The sequence below is a fragment of the Mastomys coucha genome, unplaced genomic scaffold, assembly GCF_008632895.1.
Source record: "Mastomys coucha isolate ucsf_1 unplaced genomic scaffold, UCSF_Mcou_1 pScaffold21, whole genome shotgun sequence".
NCBI lineage: Eukaryota > Metazoa > Chordata > Mammalia > Rodentia > Muridae > Mastomys > Mastomys coucha.
The window spans coordinates 39,377,207-39,396,009 of record NW_022196904.1 but is presented as its reverse complement, the minus strand read 5'-3'; the positions used below and the strand labels follow the sequence as shown (position 1 = coordinate 39,396,009).

The window sequence follows — 18,803 nt, the reverse complement described above, 5'->3', positions numbered from 1 at the left end:
AAAAAAAAAAAACAAACAATTCTCTCCCACCTCCTCCTTCTCACCAACCCATCCTCTCCTGCTTCCTGACCCTGGCATTCCCATATATTGGGGCATAGAGTCTTCACAGGACCAAAGGCCTCTCCTCCCACTGATGACCACTTAGGCCATCTTCTGCTACATATGCAACTGGAGCCATGAATTCAACCACATGTATTCTTTGGTTGCTGGTTTAATCCCTAGGATCTCTGTATGTACTGGTTAGTTCATATTGTTGTTCCTCCTATGAGGCTGCAAAACCCTTCAGTTCCTTGATTTCTTTCTCTAGCTCCTTCACTGGGGACCCTGTGCTCAGTCCAATGTATGGCTGTGAGCCTCTACTTCTGTATTAGTCAGGCACTGTCAGAGCCTCTCAGGAGACAACTATATCAGGCTTCTGTCAGTCAGCAATTGCTGGCATCCACAGTAGTGTCTGGGTTTGGTGACTGTATTTGGGAAGGATTTGGAATTCAAAATATACAATCCATAAATTATGAGAAACTCAAGAAGAAGGAAGACCAAAGTGTGGATACTACAATCCTTCTTAGAAGGGAGAACAAAGTACCCATGGAAGGAATCGCAGAGACAAAGTATGAAGCAGAGACTGAAGGAAAGACAATCTAGAGATTTATTGAAAAATATTTTCAATAAAAACAATGTATTCATAACAATGACATTGTTCTGTAGCAATTACATGCCCATCACTATTCATTCTCATCTTTTATTCAGATGATCTGCATAGAAAGCTTCCATCATTACAGAAAACTCCTCATCTTCTAGAAGAAACTAAGGAGAAGGCTTGTGCTATGTTAGGTTTGTCTGTCTTATTTACTGTACTTCACTTAGCAGTCCCCCAAGAGACATGCCCATGTTTCAGTTTCCTCTAAGCAGAGGCACTCAGACTTCACTCTTCCTTCTTCCCCTTCCTCTGCTGAGCAATCTTCTCTGACCTCCACCTACCCCCAAGCTGTGCACCTAAGTGCTTCCTGCTTCTCAGCAAAGCAGTGTTGGTTCTTCCCTCAAGGTCTGCCAAGGAAGAGCATTAGATTCTGTGCATGCATGAATAAATCTGAAGATACTTAGGGTTGACTACCAAACAGATTTGGGACTAAAGAGAGTATCTCCATCACTTGTCTGTGCCTGTTTTAATGCTGTCTGTGACACTTGCATCTTTATTTTCTATGTCATGCAAATCATTCAATAATATACATAATTACATTCATTCTAAAAAGGAGACTACCAAGGGCCTAATACAAACTTAGCATGAAGTTGTAAAATTATTTCCATCTTCAATTTCTGATAGTCTGTGAGATACTTCTATGCTTTTTGTTTTTTAAGTGCAGTATTCTAATATCTTCAAAAAGAAAACCATGAATAATTCTTTTTCTTTGTCTTGATTTATTACCTCCACTAAGATTTCCAGCATCATGGTAAATAAAAGAAAAATGAGTTGATGTGCTTGTATCATTCCTGATTTTAAGAGGTGATGCTATTGTTCCACATTCTCTAAGACTCTGACTGCTTGTAATACATAACCTTTACCATCTTAGGATATCATCTATCAATTTCAAATTTCTTCAGAAATATCACCAATTTTTTCAATGTCTTTTTTTGATATCTTTTGAAATTTTCAGATGTGTTTCTTTCTTTGCTCATTTACATGTTGTGGTACTATATATTACCTTTTTTGAATATTGAAGGATCACTGCATTCTTGGAAAAAATTTTCACTGTATATATTTTATCTATTTTTAATTCTTATAATTGATGTTTTTATTTTATTTCAATTTCATAACTGCAAATAATTCATTGTGATCATATTCACCCTTTACTACTCTGTCATCACCCCTCCTGTGCTCCTGATGATACAGTTCTTTTTTTTATTATTACATATTTTCTTTATTTACATTTCAAATGTTATTACCTTTGCTGATTTCCCATCCAAAAATAAAACAAAACAAAAAAACAAAAAACCAAAACTATTCCCTCCCCCTCCCCCTGCTCACCAACTCTCCTTTCCTGTTCCTGGCCCTGGAATTACACTGCACTGGGGCACAGAGCTATCACAAGATGAAGGGCCTCTCCTTCCTTTGATGATCTATGAGGCCATCCTCTGGTACATGTGGAGCTGGGGCCATTAGTCCCACGATGTGTACTCTTTGGTTGGTGGTTTAGTCCCTGGGAGCTCTGGGGGTACTGGTTATTTCATACTGTTTTTCCAATTATGGAGCTGCAAACCCTTCAGCTCCTTGGGTCCTTTCTCTATCTCCTTCATTGGGGACCCTGTGCTCAACCCAATGGATGGCTGTAATCCTCTACTTCTGTATTAATTGGGCACTGGCAGAGCTTCTCAGGAGACAGCTATATCAAGCTCCTGTCAGCCAGGACTTGCTAGTATCCAAAATAGAGTCTGGGTTTGGTCATTGTATATGGATAGGATCCCGAGGTGAGGCAGTCTATGGATTGTACATCCATCAGTCTCTGCTCCACACTTTGTCTCTGTAACTCCTTCAACTGGTATTTTATTCTCCCTTCTGAGAAAAATCACATTAACCACACATTAGTCTCCCATCTTCTTGAGTTTCTTGTGGTTTGTATATTGTGTCTTGGCTATTCCTAGCTTCTTGACTAATATCCACTTATCATTGTGTACATACCATGTGTGTTCTTTTGTGATTGGGTTAACTCACTTAGGATGATATTCTCCAGATCCATCAATTTCCCTAAGAATTTCATAAAGTCATTGTTTTTAATAGCCGAGTAGTACTCCATTATTTAAATGTACCACATTTTCTGTATCCATTCTTCTGTTGAGAGATATCTGGGTTGTTTCTACTTTCTGGCTATTATAAATAAGGCTGCCATGAACATAGTGGAGAAAGTGTCCTTATTACATGTTGGAGCATCTTTTGGGTATATGCCCCAGAGTAGTATAGCTAGGTCCTCAGGTAGTACTATGACCAATTTCCTGAGGAACCACCAAACTAATTTCAGAGTGGTTGTACCAGCTTGCAACCTCACCACCCATGAAGGAGTGTTCCTCTTTCTCCACAACCTCGCCAGCATCTGGGTTCAGTTATTTGGGGGTCAAGGGGGACCATGCCTGCAAAAGTAAAATGGGTGAGAGACAGGAGGAGACCCTGCAAAGGTTTGTCAAGGTCTACTTTACTTAGAGCAACTGCTCAATATATACTTCACAAATGCAGAAAAAGGGAGGGGTGGGGAACAATGGGTTCACTCCAGGGTTGTCCATCTGGCGGATGCTGTCAGGGGGTCTGGAATATTTCATAGCTCTTTTCAGAAGGTCTTGATATATTACCTCTTGGTAAACAGGCACAGGATCTTTCAACCAAGGTGAATGTCAGGCAGTTCTCAGGCTAGTTGAGGAGCAGGGGGTCGGGTGGCCATGCCTTGGCTCCCAACACCTGAGTTTTTGATCTTAACCATTCTGACTAGTGTGAGGTGGAAATTCAGCATTGTTTTGATATGCATTTCCCTGATAACTAAGGATGTTGAACCTTTCTTTAGGGGCTTCTCAGCCATTTGTTAGTCCTCCGTTGTGAATTCTTTGTTTAGCTCTGTATCCCATTTTTGATAGAGTTATTTGGTTCTCTGGAGTCTTAATTTCTTGAGTTCTTTGTATATATTGGACATTAACCCTCCATCAGGTAAAGGATTGGTAAAGATCTTTTCCCAATTTGTTGGTTACTGTTTGTCTTATTGACAGTGTCCTTTGCCTTATAGAAGCTTTGTAATTTTATGAGGCCCCATTTGTCAATTCTTGATCTTAGAACATAAGTTATCAGTGTTCTGTTCAGGAAATTTTCCCCTGTGCCCATGTCCTCAAAGCTCTTCTGCACTTTCTTTTCTATTAGTTTCAGTGTATCTGGTTTTATGTGGAGGTCTGCCACACCAAATCTGGTGGAATCTGCATGACATACTGCACAAGCTACATGGTGTATGTTCAGGCCCAACCCTTGAGTTCCACGGAAGAAAGTCTCCTGGAGGTCCCTGGCATATAGCCCACTCATACTTTTCTGGCTCAGCAATCGCTCTAATGGGTATCAGGCTCTGCGTACTGTCTTTTCTTTGCATGGCTGTGTTGGTGAGAACATCTGCTTTTGATGATATTTTTGCCTCTGTGAATAATCAAGGACCTTTAGATTTTATTGTTCCAGGAATAGAAGTTCAAAGTATAAGCACCCACAGGTAGGAGGGTGTGACTGGTATGGAGGGGGCTGAATTTGCTGATCCTCTGCTGCAAGAGAAGAGATTTCTGAATATTTCCCAGGATGATCCACCTTTACTGAAAGCATTACTAAGGAGAATGAGACACTTGGGGATGTTATGAATGTATTGCAACAACAGGAATTGTTTGTAGAAAATCCAGACATTGTTGGAAGTCACAGAGTTTTAGCATTAAGTGGCCAAGAAAGTAGGAAGAAGATCACCAATGCATTCACTAATTTTCCTAATTAGCCAAGAAGGCCCATGAAATATCAATAAAAGTGTAGCATTAAACTCTTGACCTGCTTTGCAGGGTCAGACAGTTGCCGGAGTTTGGCAGAATTCTAAGAATAAGCTGACTTCAGTCTTGATCCATTAACCTCTGTCTAAGTGCCTAGATGACTCTTATGGGTTACTTCCTATGCTGTACTTCTTCTCTGTACCTCTAATTTCAAGATAAGTTGTAATGTGTATTTTTAATGAGAAAATTATGTTCCGTGTAATGGCCTGTAGCTAAGATTTTGTTCCTGATATGAATGTTTAAAACCTCAGCTGAAAGTAAAACAAATTGCAGAAGCTTCAAAGCTCTCTTTTGTTTCCTGTCTGTCATTCCACCAACTCTTTACCTTCTTGAGTACCGAGACCCTGATTCTTCCACAGAAGGAGACTCCATACTCGGTGGTCTTTGGCAGAGGTCCTTGATCCACTTGGACTTGAACTTTGTACAAGGAGATAGGAATGGATCTATTTGAATTCTTCTACATGCTAACTGCCAGTTGAGCCAGAACCATTTGTTGAAAATGCTGTCTTTTTTCCACTGGATGGTTTTAGCACCTTTGTCAAAGATCAAGTGACCATAGGTATGTGGGTTCATTTCTGGATCTTCAATTCTATTCCATTGATCCACCTGCCTGTCACTGTACCAATACCATGCACTTTTTATCACTTTATAATACAGCTTGAGAACAGGGATGATGATTCCCCCAGGAGTTCTTTTATTCTTCAGAGTAATTTTTCACTATCCTGGCTTTTTTGTTATAGCAGATGAATTTGCAAATTGCTCTTTCTAACTCTATGAAGAATTGAGTTGGAATTTTGATGGGGATTAGATTGAATCTGTAGATTACTTTCAGAAAAATGACTATTTTTACTATATTAATCATGCCAATCCATGACCATGGGAGATCTTTCCATCTTCTGAGCGTTCCTTTGATTTCTTTCTTCAGAGACTTGAAGTTCTTGTGATACAGATCTTTCATTTGCTTAGAGTCACACCAAAGTATTTTATATAATATGTGTGACTATGGTGAAGGGTGTTGTTTCCTTAATTTCTTTCTCAGGCTGTTTATCCTTTGAGTAGAGGAAGGTCACTGATTTGTTCAAGTTAATTTTATATCCTGCCACATTGCTGAAGTTGTTTATCAGTTGCAGGAGTTCTCTGGTGGAATTTTTGGGGTCACTTAGTTATACTATTATATCATCTAAAGAGAGTGATAATTTGAATTCTCCCTTTCCAATTTGAATACAGTTAATCTTCTTTTGTTGTCTAAGTGCTCTGGCTAGGAATTTGAGTACTATATTGAATAGGTAGGGAGAGATTAGCCAGCCTTGTCTAGTCTCTGATTTTAGTGGGATTGTTTCAAGTTTCTCTCCATTTAGTTTGATGTTGGCTACTGGTTTGCTGTACATTGCTTTTACTATGTTTAGGTAAGGGCCTTGCATTCCTGATCTTTCCAAGACTTTTAACATGAAGAGGTGTTGAATTTTGTCAAATGCTTTTTCTGTATCTAAGAAGATGATCATGTGCTTTCTTTCTTTGAGTTTGTTTATATAGTGGAGTATGTTGATGGATTTCCATATATTGAACCATTCCTATATCTCTGGAATGAAGCCTACTTGATCATGATGGATGGTTGTTTTGATGTGTTTTTGGATTCAGTTTGGAAGATTTTATTGAGAAATTTTGCATCAATATTCGTAAGAGAAATTGGTCTGAAATTCTCTTACTTTGTTGGATCTTTGTATGGTTTAGATATCAGAGTAATTGTGGCTTCATAGAACCAATTGGGTAGTGTTTCTCCATTTTTATTTTCCAGAATAATTTGAAGAGAATTGGTATTAGGTCTTCTTTGAAGTTCTGATAGAACTCTGCTCTAAATCCACCTGGTCCTGGACTCTTTTGTTTTGGAGACTATTGATAACTGCTTCTATTTCTTTAGAGATATGGGGTTATTCAGATCATTTATCTGATCCTGATTTAACATTAGTTCCTGGTATCTGTATAGAAAATTGTTCATTTCATCCAGATTTTCCAGTTTTGTTGAGTATTGTTTAGATAATTTATCTTATCCTAATTTAACTTTGGTACACGGTATCTGTTGACGAAATTGTTCATTTCATCCGGATTTTCCAGTTTTCTTGAGTATAGGCTTTTGTAGTAGGATCTGATGATCTTTGGATTTCCCCATTTTCTGTTGTTGTCTCCCTTTTCATTTCTGTTTTGTTAATTTGATACTGTCTCTGAGCTCTTTAGTTAGTCTGGCTAGGAGTTTATTTATCTTGTTGATTTTCTCAAAGAACCAGCTACGCCAACCTCCTTTAATGAAAATTAAAGTATGAATGTGAAACGGAGAACACATGGGACTTCTGGGTGCTGGCTCACTAATTCCCAATTGTATTTCTTTTATAGTTCAGAATATTCTACCTGAGGATAGTGCCCCTTGTAGTGGTGTGGGCCCTTCTATATTAAACAATAATATAGATAAGCCCTCTACAGATCAATCTAATCAAGGTAATTCCTCAATAGAGGATTCTCTCTAATATGACTATTGGCCCATTGGCTAGATACAGCCATAATTCTGATGAGGGTACAGAGAATAATGCAGACAACAGTACACCTGGGATCCTGAGAGAAATGGGAGTAATTTTCTCTTGCCACAGTATTTTCTTTTTATTTAATTTTTACTTATTTACTTTACAGCCTACAAACTTCCACCTCTAGTCACCTGGTTCCATAATCATTCTCCCTCCTCATCACTTCTCTTCTAGATGGGTGGGGACTCCCCTGATATCCCTCCCATCCTGACAACTCAAGTGTTTGCAAGGGTTATTGGCCTTGGATTTTTCACACTTTACCTTTCTGGAACTTTCATTGCCTTTGTACCAATTCTCCCTCTCTAGTTACCTATTTCCTTATAGAATCATCTAGGGCAACAAACCAAAGAAAGAGTGTGGTTGTTAGACATTTACTTCAAGCTCAAATTTTGGTCATTTAACTTCCTGGGATGTGAGGAATTGAAGCTTGGAAGAGGACTGCTGTTAGTTATGTCTCCTTCATCCAGAATGGTGAAAAATGGGAGCCTTTCCTGGGAGACATTCAGCAATCAAACTATTGTGATTAAGTATGGTAGTTTCAATGTAAAGTGTCTCACACAGGCTCTTGCATTTGAACACTTAGGCCCAGAAGGAATGGCAAATGGGAATATTGTAGCAGAGGGTGGTTCCCTTTCCCTTCTCCACATTCCTCTATCTTCTATCTTTTACTCTAATCCCTTATCTCTGTCACTCTGAGGAAAATCTCTTTTGTGCTAAGAACAGGGGCTTTGGATATCTTGAGCTGGCATCAAGGTTCCACACAGACATGATTACCATTCCTGGAGCAAGCTATACCATTTGTAGTAAAGGTTACAGGCTCATACCCCAATCCTTGAAAAGTAGACATTTAATCATAAATGAGAATAAACATAGTTTGTCCTTACTATGAATTGACATTTAAGCTTAAGACAGAGGCAGGTTTTCCACTAGGAATAAAAGTGGGCAAATGGGGGAGAGCTGCAACTTAGGACATCTGTAGAGGATTCAGGCGAATTGTCAGCCTGAATGCCATTTGGCAGAAAAACACACTGAGGGCCACACTGCTGTGGAAGGGGCAGTATCAACACCTTCACCAAGCAGACCCCTGCCAGGTTGATGGGACTGTTTTGGCTTCTGTAATATAGTCACACACCCCAAGCTGACACTACTCAGTAGTGCTATAATGGTGCCCACAACAGAGAAAAATCACTTACAGGGAGATGGACCAGTTAGGATGGGATGGGGGAGGCCAATATGTGAAGCATGATACTCTTACACTTCATTTATACAGTCACACACACACCTAACTGACATTGCCCAGTGTTCCTACCAATTGATGGGAGTTGGTCTTTAAAGGAGGAAAGAGTAATTATTTGGAGATAGGAAGACCTAAGTAGATGGAATGTGAGAGGCTGATCTGTGATTGAAAATAGGGCAGAAGCCAAGAAACATCTTAGGGGGCATCTGGAAAGGTCTCTGGTGTGTGACTTGTTCCCAGTATTCATACTGGAAATCACATGGTCTGCTCAATATTTTTATAAGCCTCACCTGGGTCAGAAACTTTCACTCAGATCCTGAAGGCAAATCCCAATTCCAGAGCAAGGAAGCAGAGTCTAGAATCCATCTGTGGAAGGGTCCTCTGCCTTGTCTGCTCTCCACCTCTAGGCCAAAAAAATGGAAGAAAGGTAAGGATATATCCCAAGAATGTTCAGAGGTACTGTCTGGCTGAGTTCACATCCCTCTGTTGCTATGGCAACATGCAACATGCATGGTCCTGGGAAGGCATGAGACAGAAGCTTCCCTTTGAAGCAGAGAGCTGGCCTGGCTTAAACACTTTTCTTCCTTTCTTTCAAATCATACACATTTGTTTCCTGTCATTCCTTTAAGGAGGAAGGTGATAAGCATAATTTGTTTACCAGGGCAGAAACCTGTAAACAGGTGGATTATTTGTTGATTCCCAAAATTGATCCACCATGTGTGTATGTTGCCTCTTGGATGAAACTGATGGTTGGAATGTGAGTAACTGAAGAATGTCAGAGGAAGTGATTATTTACATAAACCATGAGTCCTGGGGCAGAGGAAATGCATGGAGACTATGAGAAAGCAAAGAAGTAGGGCAAGTTGTCCAATCCTTGGCTTCAATAATCAGTACAGGTAATTGGTACTATAGAATGAAAGAGATAATAGAAAGGGGGATACCATAGTTATAGCTATGTAGTTGTAAGAGGATAATTGCATGCATAAGGAAACTCTACTGTCAATACACAATTGACCAGGACAGAGATTAAAAAATAAAAATACCAAAGCTCTTTTCTTCCATTTTCCATGGTCCTTGAAATGTCACCAACTGCCAAAAATAAAAGGAAAGTTAGAGAAAGGAACCCTTTTAGGGACCAGATCAACCACTTCTGTAAGTTGTCAGGTGGCAGTGAAAAGGATGGGAAGGCATACTTCCTCATGTGCAAGCCTTCTCCCACCATGGCCTTTGCAGATTCAAATCTCATCATCTCATCCCCATCAGAGTTATTTTTGTCCTGTTTGAATCTTATTCTTCTAATGCTGCTGTTAGAGAGGATTCACCCACAGTGATCAACTTGAGATTAGACTGAAGTTTGTGCAGAGAAGTATAGTTCTTATTGACTGTAGTAGAGGAGTGGTCACTCAAGTACAGACTGATAGAAGAACACCTTAGCAAGAAAGTTGTTGGAAGCTGCATCACGTCAGACATGAGAACTCCACTGTGCCTCAGACCTAAGGCATCAGCTTGCTGTGAGCAAAGGCTCTCTGCCACATCAGAGTGGCAGTGTAGGGAAGATGCAGAGAACAGCAGGAGGGTTGCTCCTCCCCTGACACAACTTTACCACCTTTCTCTACTTGGATCTGAATCTTCAGTTTCAGGTAATATTTTAGTCATCAGGATCAAAAGACTGTGAACTGGAATCTCTTCTAAGTTAAAACTCAGACAATTTGTTCAGAGAGAAATTAAGACCCTTGGTCTCTCTAGCAATCTGTAAATGTCTTGGAGGACTCTCAATCATTGTATCATATGACAATTTTGGTACATTCTCAAAATTAGAAGACAACAGTAAAGAACAGAGAAAAATACCAGAAGCATGGTAAAAGAAGAAAACGTACGATTCTGATATTAATGTGATATCTGGAATACCCTATCGTACATCTGAACATGCTTCCTCCCTGAGACAGCATCACAATAAATGTTGTTGAAGAACAGTATGACCAGAGGTGAGGTAATTCAGGAAAGTGATTGATGTATAACTTAGTTCTTCTAGAGCTCCACACTTGATGGTGATGGCTATATCACACCATGCAAACATATTTTCTAATTGTGAGTTATCATATGCAAACATAGAATTTTTGTTCTTCTGTTCCCTGTCTACTCAAGTTATCTACTGTGGGGGAGCTGGTTACTCTGAGAGTTAATGGAGGACACAGCCCTAGCATGCATCTCTGCTCCCTAGGAATATGATGTCTTTCTATCTGAAAGTCTCCTGCTTTGGTGGCTGAGTGCCTCTGTACTCTGAAGCTGTATTTTTTAAAATGTTGTAAGGAAACCCTGGATCTTGATTATTGTTAAGAATTTTGACTTTGGAGGACAGGTTTGGGAGATATAGGAGACAGGTTACTGTGATTCCAGACTGGCCTCAGACTCTAAGTCACGGAGAAAAAAAATCATGAACTTCTGATCTTTGTGACTCCACTTACCGAGCACTAGGGTTACAGGTGAACAATACCTTAACCACATTTCTGCTGACTGTAGCTGATGTCCACTGCCTCCATTCTTAGCCCCATTTGATGCTTCTCCCCTGCTGGTTCACAAGTCTTCATTCATTAGCAATTGCGAGTGCCATCTTGTTTATAGTGTGGGTAAGTTTCCTGTGCTCTTGCTTTACTACATTCTAATCCACACAGTGTTGTGGTTTATGAAGAGATTGTCAGGAGATTAATTCTTTCCAGGTTAGATGGCTTAATGTATAAATGATTGCAGTACAACATGAGAACATCTACTCTAGCTTCCAGAATAATCTAGGCCTGGTAAGTTATGTCCATCATTTCAGTGCTGAGAATACAGAGACCAGAGGATCCCTCAGTGTGCTGATTTGCTGTTGAGTGTTTGAGCTCAATGTTCAGTGAAGAATCCTGTGTCAATAAAATAATGTGGAGATCTATTGAAGAAAGTTTGATGTCTGCCTGTAGCTTCTACAAACACCTGTGTGCACAATCACATGTACACACACATGCACATGTGTGTGCACACACCCATGCACCTATGCAGGTACACAAACACACATGCACACGCATGCATACACACACACACACACACAAACACACACACACACACACACTGCACTGGTCCTGAGGTAGTTTTTCTACATTGGAATTCACACTCTGAAATGAAGATGAGGTACAAAAACTCATTCTTTTTGCTACAATTCTATCCTTAGAAAAGTGGCAATAAATAGTCACTCTGTATACCAGAGGCTCTAGGGAGGATTCCAAGTGACAGTAAAGGTAAGCATTTAAAAATGCAGTCACTTGGGCCATATGGGAGCTTGTTCTATCCTTTTAGCAACTAGAATTTACTTGTAACCACGACTAGACTATGAATCACTATTCATATTTCCAGTGTTGCACCTTCTTGCCTCTGTTCAGTCTGCACAGAAAGCTTTCATCATCAGGAAAAATGCCCCATCTTCTAGAATAGACTACGGAGAAGGCTCATGTTATCTTAGGTTTGTCTCTCTTTTATCTGCTCTTCACTTAGCTGTCTTCCCTTAGACATGCCCATCTTTCAGGTCCTTCTCTGCAGCAGCACTCAGACCTCACCTTCTCTTTCTTTCTCTGCAGAGCAATCATCTCAGAACCACATCCAGCCTCAGGCTTTGTATCTAATACATCCTGCTGCCCAACAAAGCTGAACTGGGTCCTTACCTCATTGTCCTACCCATGATCAGCATCAGTGATTTATGCCTGTATGAATAATTCTGAAAATGCTCAGGACTGTCCACAAAATTTTAAGAATACTGAGAATTTCTATAATATATCACATAATCTATGTGGGTCAATGAATTTTGTTGCATTTGCCTTATTAATTTATACATGGCCCACCACCTAATGCTGTCAAGATTTTCATATATGCAGCCATTCACGGGTAAACAATGTCAGGGTCTCATAAAACCTCAGCATGGGGATTTAAAAATGTTCCACCTTCACTGACACACTGAGACATTTCTAGGCTATATGGCTTTTTAAGTAAAGGATAAGGTAAATATTTATCCTTTAAATTTTAGATTTAGATCCCTTTCTTTCTTTTGAGTTATTGCTTTTATGAGGATTTTAAGCACAATTCTGGTTATAACATGTCAAGAAGACATACTTGTTTCACATTTGTTAAGCAATTTTATGTTGTCCTGTCTCAGAGATCTTTTGTCTATCACTTCGTGATTTATTGCTTTTATCCTGTTAGACTATCCTATCTCTTTTCCAAGTTTCTTCACAGATTATCATCCTTGGTGCCATTCAATCTTGTGACTTCCTTTGCTACATCATTTGAATTGATCTATTTTTCCTTGATATTTATGTTATTTATTACATTTATTTGTTTCTTTTTCCATGATGATATATCCTTGCATCTTAGAATAACATTGATTACAACATTGTGAATACAACTTATTTATCTTATCATCATTTTTTTCTGCTTCATACATGCTTTTTCTGCTTCGTACAAAATTCATTGTGATCATACTCACCCACTGCTGCCCTCTCTCAAGCCCTGATCAAATCCTTTTGGCCTTTTTCTTCCTCCCAACCAGTCTGTTTTCTACTTTCATGTCATCTTTTCATGATCCACTGATTATTCCATCTTTATGTCACTATATGTTTCCTATTGATTCATTTGTTTGTTGCTTCTAATGTTATCCTATTGTAAACTTGAACTCTGAAAAACATTGAAATTTCTCTTATATTTATGAAGAATGGTTTTTGACATGAAATGTGACATAAAAAATATGCAGAAATTTTTCTGTAGGTTGCTGACACTAATATATGTTCCATAGTTCTAGCGTGAACTATTATATAGTAGTATGTGAAAGCTCTTTGACCTGTAGTGCAATTTATCTTTGAAGTTTATGTGTCAAATTATTCTCTAGATAACATATATTAATGGAATATGGGCATTAAGACACCATCATTTATTGGTTCCTAGTACTTAGTAGTGTTTATGCTATGAAATGGGTGCAGATTCACACAAATTTAGCCACATACAGATACACGCATTACTTTTTAAAGAACAGTTCTATTTAAGTATCCTATTTGCTTATAATTTTCTCTTGAAATCTATTGTTTTAAATATGAGCATAGACAATATATCTTTCATATTCCATTAATTTGCATAGCCTCTTTCCATCTTTTTGTTTCTGTTATATGTTTGTCTTTGCCAGTGAAATGTGTTTCTGACAGATAAACAATGTTGGATAGTCTTTTGTTACCCAATCAAGCATTCTTGACTTTACAATGGTAAATTAAGACCATTTACACTTAAGGTAACTATTGATATACATATGCTAATTCCTGTAATTCGGGGAGTTTTTAGTTGAATTGAAACTTGACTCTTCACTTTATTCTTTATTCATCTTAAGTGATTTTCTTCTATTGGGTTTTAAAATGGTTGATTCTCTTTTACTACCATTTCTCTAGTTCTCTTGTAGCATTTATCTGTTTCCCAAGGTCTCATCACTTTGAATCTTTTTCTTCCTCTCCTCTGTGAAATATTGCATTTTCTTTTATATAAGCTGAGACTACTCTTCTGTGCCATCTTCACTCTATTGAAATGTTAACAATGTCAACATGAATCAAAAGGTGCAAAAAGAACAATTTAGCTGATTGTAAAGTAAGGAAACTGATCATAGAGTAGGAGAGTGGCAGTTCCAGAGCAACTTCTTCACATGGTCCAAACCTGTATCAGAGCATTGTTATTATCAAGGGCAGGAGGAGGGCTATTTAGTTCAGATTGGTGAGCAGAGACAAGAAAAACCACCTCCAATGGGAGTTTTGGCTGAGCTGATCCTATTTTGGCTTCCTGCTACAGTTTCATGAAGCAGAGCAGTCCCTTGGCAAACAATCATGCAGATGACTGAGGTACTACCATCACTGTCAAGCTCATCGGTGGCTTATCTAGTACCACTCTGTCTATTTTAAGTTGTTGATGCCCAGATCATTCCCTGAATGAAAATCTGGTGCTCTTGTGTGATGATCAAGGCTCCAAAAAGGAATGGGGTGACTTTGGTGAACACAACTGAATTTGTTGGGTGATAACTTTCAAAGCTCTTGTGTGAGATCAGTGTGCAAGGTCTTCTGTAGGTGCTTTCTCTGAGCTCTTTCTGAGCATCCTCAGATTATTCCTCCTTCTTGTAGTTTTCTGTCTTTGATAAGAAGTTAGGCAGAAGGATCCTGTGAAGCAATGGTTTCTATATAGGATAATGTTCAGGCTAACCTATTGCACACAGAGGAACTCTTCTCATTCGGCAACAATGGTTGGTGTAGGAATGAAAGGGGAATACCAGGGTAGTTTGCCTTTTCTCCAAATGTTTCTGTGGCTCTATGGGTGAGAAAGAGAAGCCTATCAAGGATGTTTGTATGGGGAAGTGAAGTGGAGAGAAAGCTCTAAATGATGCTACCTGCACAGTTTGCTACTCTCTCTTCCAGACTGTGTGCATACATAAAGATATCTCATAGCTCCTGTCAGGGATTGGGATACTATTCCCAAATGGAGGTGCTCTCTGTTTTCCTCTGCTGCACAGCCCACACTTCTCATGCTAGAGACATGTACATTTGTATGTAGGTACAAGTCACAATGAGAACATTATTTACTCCAATTTTTCAGCTACTGTTGAATGTCTGGCTCATTTGTTATAGTTCTTAATTCTCCATTGTACGTCAGCAGAGAACAGAACACACTGCTGACATAATAATGAACAGAAATGAGCTTGCTGTCTCTGAAGGCTTCTCTGCTTTCTAGTTATTAAAATTTTAAATGAGCACCCAGCCTTTCTAGCATAAGAAGCATGGCTGTACACCTACAGGTCTTCATAGCAAATATCAGTCCCTTCATGTCTCTCATTCACAATTCCATTTTGCCTGTTTGATAGGTCCCTTCCAGTGACTGGGGGAAGATATGGCTTGTGCCAACAGCTTCCATTTTCCTATACCTGAGAAGAAATCTCAGTACTAGAACAGGATTGTTTTCATAGTTCTTTCTATCCCTAACATAACTTGAAATGCTTAGCAACTGTACTGGGACCATCAACTACACCATGTCATATTGATCTACAGATAGACTAAATAGTACAAACTGGATTTCAAAGAAGTTTCTAGCACTTTTGTAAGTTTGGTAAATTAATCTCTGTGATCCTGTTTCCCCCTTCTTATGGACCTGTGCCAGACATTCCTACATAGTCACATAGTCCTGAAAGAGAGTATCACAGATTCATATCTCTATTTCTTTGCAGGAACACCAGTGGAAAATTCTTAAGCTCGAATCTAACCATCCAGGCCTGGTACATTAACGACACAGTAATGGAAGAAATTTACTACCATGAAAATTTCTCATGTTTCACCATGTTCGATTTTCTTACTGCCATCGTTGCTGTGGTTGGCCTGGCAGGAAGTGCCATAGTGCTATGTCTTCTAGGCTTCCACATGCAAAGGAATCCCTTCACCATCTATGTCCTCAACCTGGCTGGTGCTGATTTCATACAACTATGCATTCAGATTGTGCATTCCCTGCAGCATGCCCTTCGTTTAAATATCAGCCACATTATTTTTAACCTCATTGTATTTATGTTTGCTTACCTTTCAGGTTTGTGTATGATTGCAGCCATCAGTGTTGAGCGCTGCTTGTCTGTTATGTGGCCCATTTGGTATCACTGCCAAAGACCAAGACACACATCAGCCATCATGTGTGTTCTGTTCTGGACTTTTTGTCTAATATTGAGCCTCCTAGTAGGGCTAGGTTGTGGCTTTCTGTTCAGTAATTCTGAATATTATTTCTGTAATACTTGTAGCCTTATCACTACTGCATTTATAATAGTGTTAATTGTGGTTCCTTCTGTGTCCACCCTGGCCCTGTTGTTAAAGATCATCTGTGGATCACACAGGGTTCCAGTGACCAGGTTGTATATAACCATTGCTCTCACAGTGATTGTCTTCATATTTTTTGGTCTGCCCCTTGGGATCTACTTGTTCCTCTTGCGAAGGTTTGAGGAGTTTCAAGGGATTATATCTTCAAATGTTGAGGAAGTGATGATATTCCTGTCCTGTGTTAACAGCTGTGCCAATCCCATCATTTACTTCCTTGTTGGCTCCATTAGGCACTGCAGGTTTCAATGGCAGAGTCTGAAGCTACTTCTGCAGAGAGCCATGCAGGACACTCCTGAGGAAGAGAGTGGAGAGAGGGGTCCTTCACAAAAGTCTGGGGAACTGGAAACCATCTAGTGCAGTAGTTGAATGAGTCCTTAATCAAATATAATTTCTCTGAGAGTCAATTTTGTATTTATCTATGTAGGTAATTTTGACAATCTTTTTTAATTGACAGAGAAAATGGTCATTTTATAGAAATTGGAATAAGTGGGCCTCTTACACAGAAACTGACTGCAGCAACACAAAGCTGCCTTATGTGGGCCTCACTGCATCCCCTTATGATATAACCCTTGTAATCATTTGGGGCCAAAACAGCTCTCACTGTGAACAAATGCCTCCCTCAGAACAAGGATCAAAGTAGTGCAAGAAAGGTCAGAATTTCTTTGGTCATTAAATTGATAAAGATTAAATGAACATTATATTTTTATAAAAAATATAATGTCCCTATTTGTTTCAAGTTGTTTTATAAGCATTAAAATAAATTAATGGTGACTTACATAATTCCACTTCCTCCAATATCCTTACATTTTAGAATATGTGCGTAATTTTAAAACGTTTCTTATGTATATTGCTTAGTAAACAAATATGCATCTTTAAGACTACCTATTCTAAATTTCCACTCACCAACTGGAGTCTTCAACTTCAAGAATCTGCCATTTTCACCCACTGAAAGAATAAGGTTTATATACCAACATCCAAGCACACCACAGGTAGAGGGAGACTGTCTCCAGTTTCTCTATTTCACAGTGCCTTGTTTAACATTCCACGGTCATGTCTTCCCTCTTCTGCCCTTGTTTTTGTCCTGATTCTCTTTCTATTACTGTCTAAACCCCCATGAAAAAGACAATTTCAATGAGTGTCACTGAACTTATTTTCCCTTGGAATGGAACTTCCTTCAAATGGACTTTATTTCCAAGAGTGTATAGCATCTGTAACTTGAATTATGCATGTTTGTATATTTTCTTTTTGAAATATTTTGTTTGAAATAGAATGACATCACTGTCACCTTTCCCTTTCCTCCCTCCAGCCCTTCCAAGCCATCATCCCTTAAGCCCTTTCTATGTCTCCCCTCCTAAATAAATAGCTTCTTCATTTTTGATTATTAGTGTAATACACACAATACATATACAATGAAAGATATGTAAAGATACCTGTTGAGTCTATTTTTATTGTTTCTCTATATTTCAAGTTGTCCATTCGCCATTTGACAATGAATGAGGGAGCTTACCCTGGGATAGGTTAATTCTCCTTTTCCCAGTAGTCATTGGTTGCCTGTAGATCTTTGTCTAGTATGGAGATATTGAATTTTTTTTTCCTTTCACATTCACGTCTATTGATATTGCCATTGTCCCCATCTTATTTACACAGCCATTCTTAGGACAGATGGTTTTGCAGGTGACTTACTGGCATTCTGGCTCTTACAATCTTTCTACCACCTCTTTGATGATGTTCCTTGATTCATAGATATAGGAGCTATGATGAAGATATGCTCACTGGCCTGGGATACCCACAATCTGTTAAGCTCTTTATTGTATCCAGTTGTAGTTTCATATAATGGTCTCTGATAGCTATAAAGTGAAGCTCCTTTAATGAGAATTGGTAGCTATACTTAACTATGGTATAAGAATAAGGTTTAGAATATTGTAAGGAATTATGTTTGTCTAACAAAGTGACAGTAATAGATTCTTTTAGAGGGATTCTATCCCTAAGAAGCTTCCTAAATTTTTAATACTAGACATGATTTCCCTCCTGTTGATTGAGCTTTAAATCCAATTAGAGAGCTGTTGGTTGCCACTGACATGTAACACTGTTTATATCTTTATGGATATCTTGTCATTCTGGTAATTGTCATGATTCCTGGGTATTGAAGTTAGTAGGATGGTTTTACTGCTTTCTCCCCTTGGCAACTTGCATAGTATTTTCTGGAACCATGGGAGCCAAACTGCAAGAAAACATCAGTTCAATCCTGAATCATCCAAGACTTTTCTCTTAAATGTGAGGCGTCTTCATCAGTGGGGCCCACTTTCAACCGAGGGTTACATCTATAATCTATATTGCTTTGCTAGACACATGGAGTCCTCTAGCTAATCATTAAAAGAGAGATTTCTCTTGCCTTGAACTGGTTCTTGTGAGATAATTGTCAGCCCAAGGGGCTTAACTTTCTTTAAGATATAGGTATATGAACGTATTGTGTATGTATGTATAATATGTATTATTCAATTTCCTACTCCATACTATTTATGTCTTGATATTTGTTCCCAAGCCCCCAAT

General features: G+C 38.9%; 1 pseudogene; it reads left to right on the top strand.

Moving 5' to 3' along the window:
* Positions 1-16,607, top strand: part of LOC116101232 — a 22,985-nt pseudogene extending 6,378 nt beyond the window's left edge.
* The last annotated feature ends 2,196 nt before the right edge of the window (positions 16,608-18,803 follow it).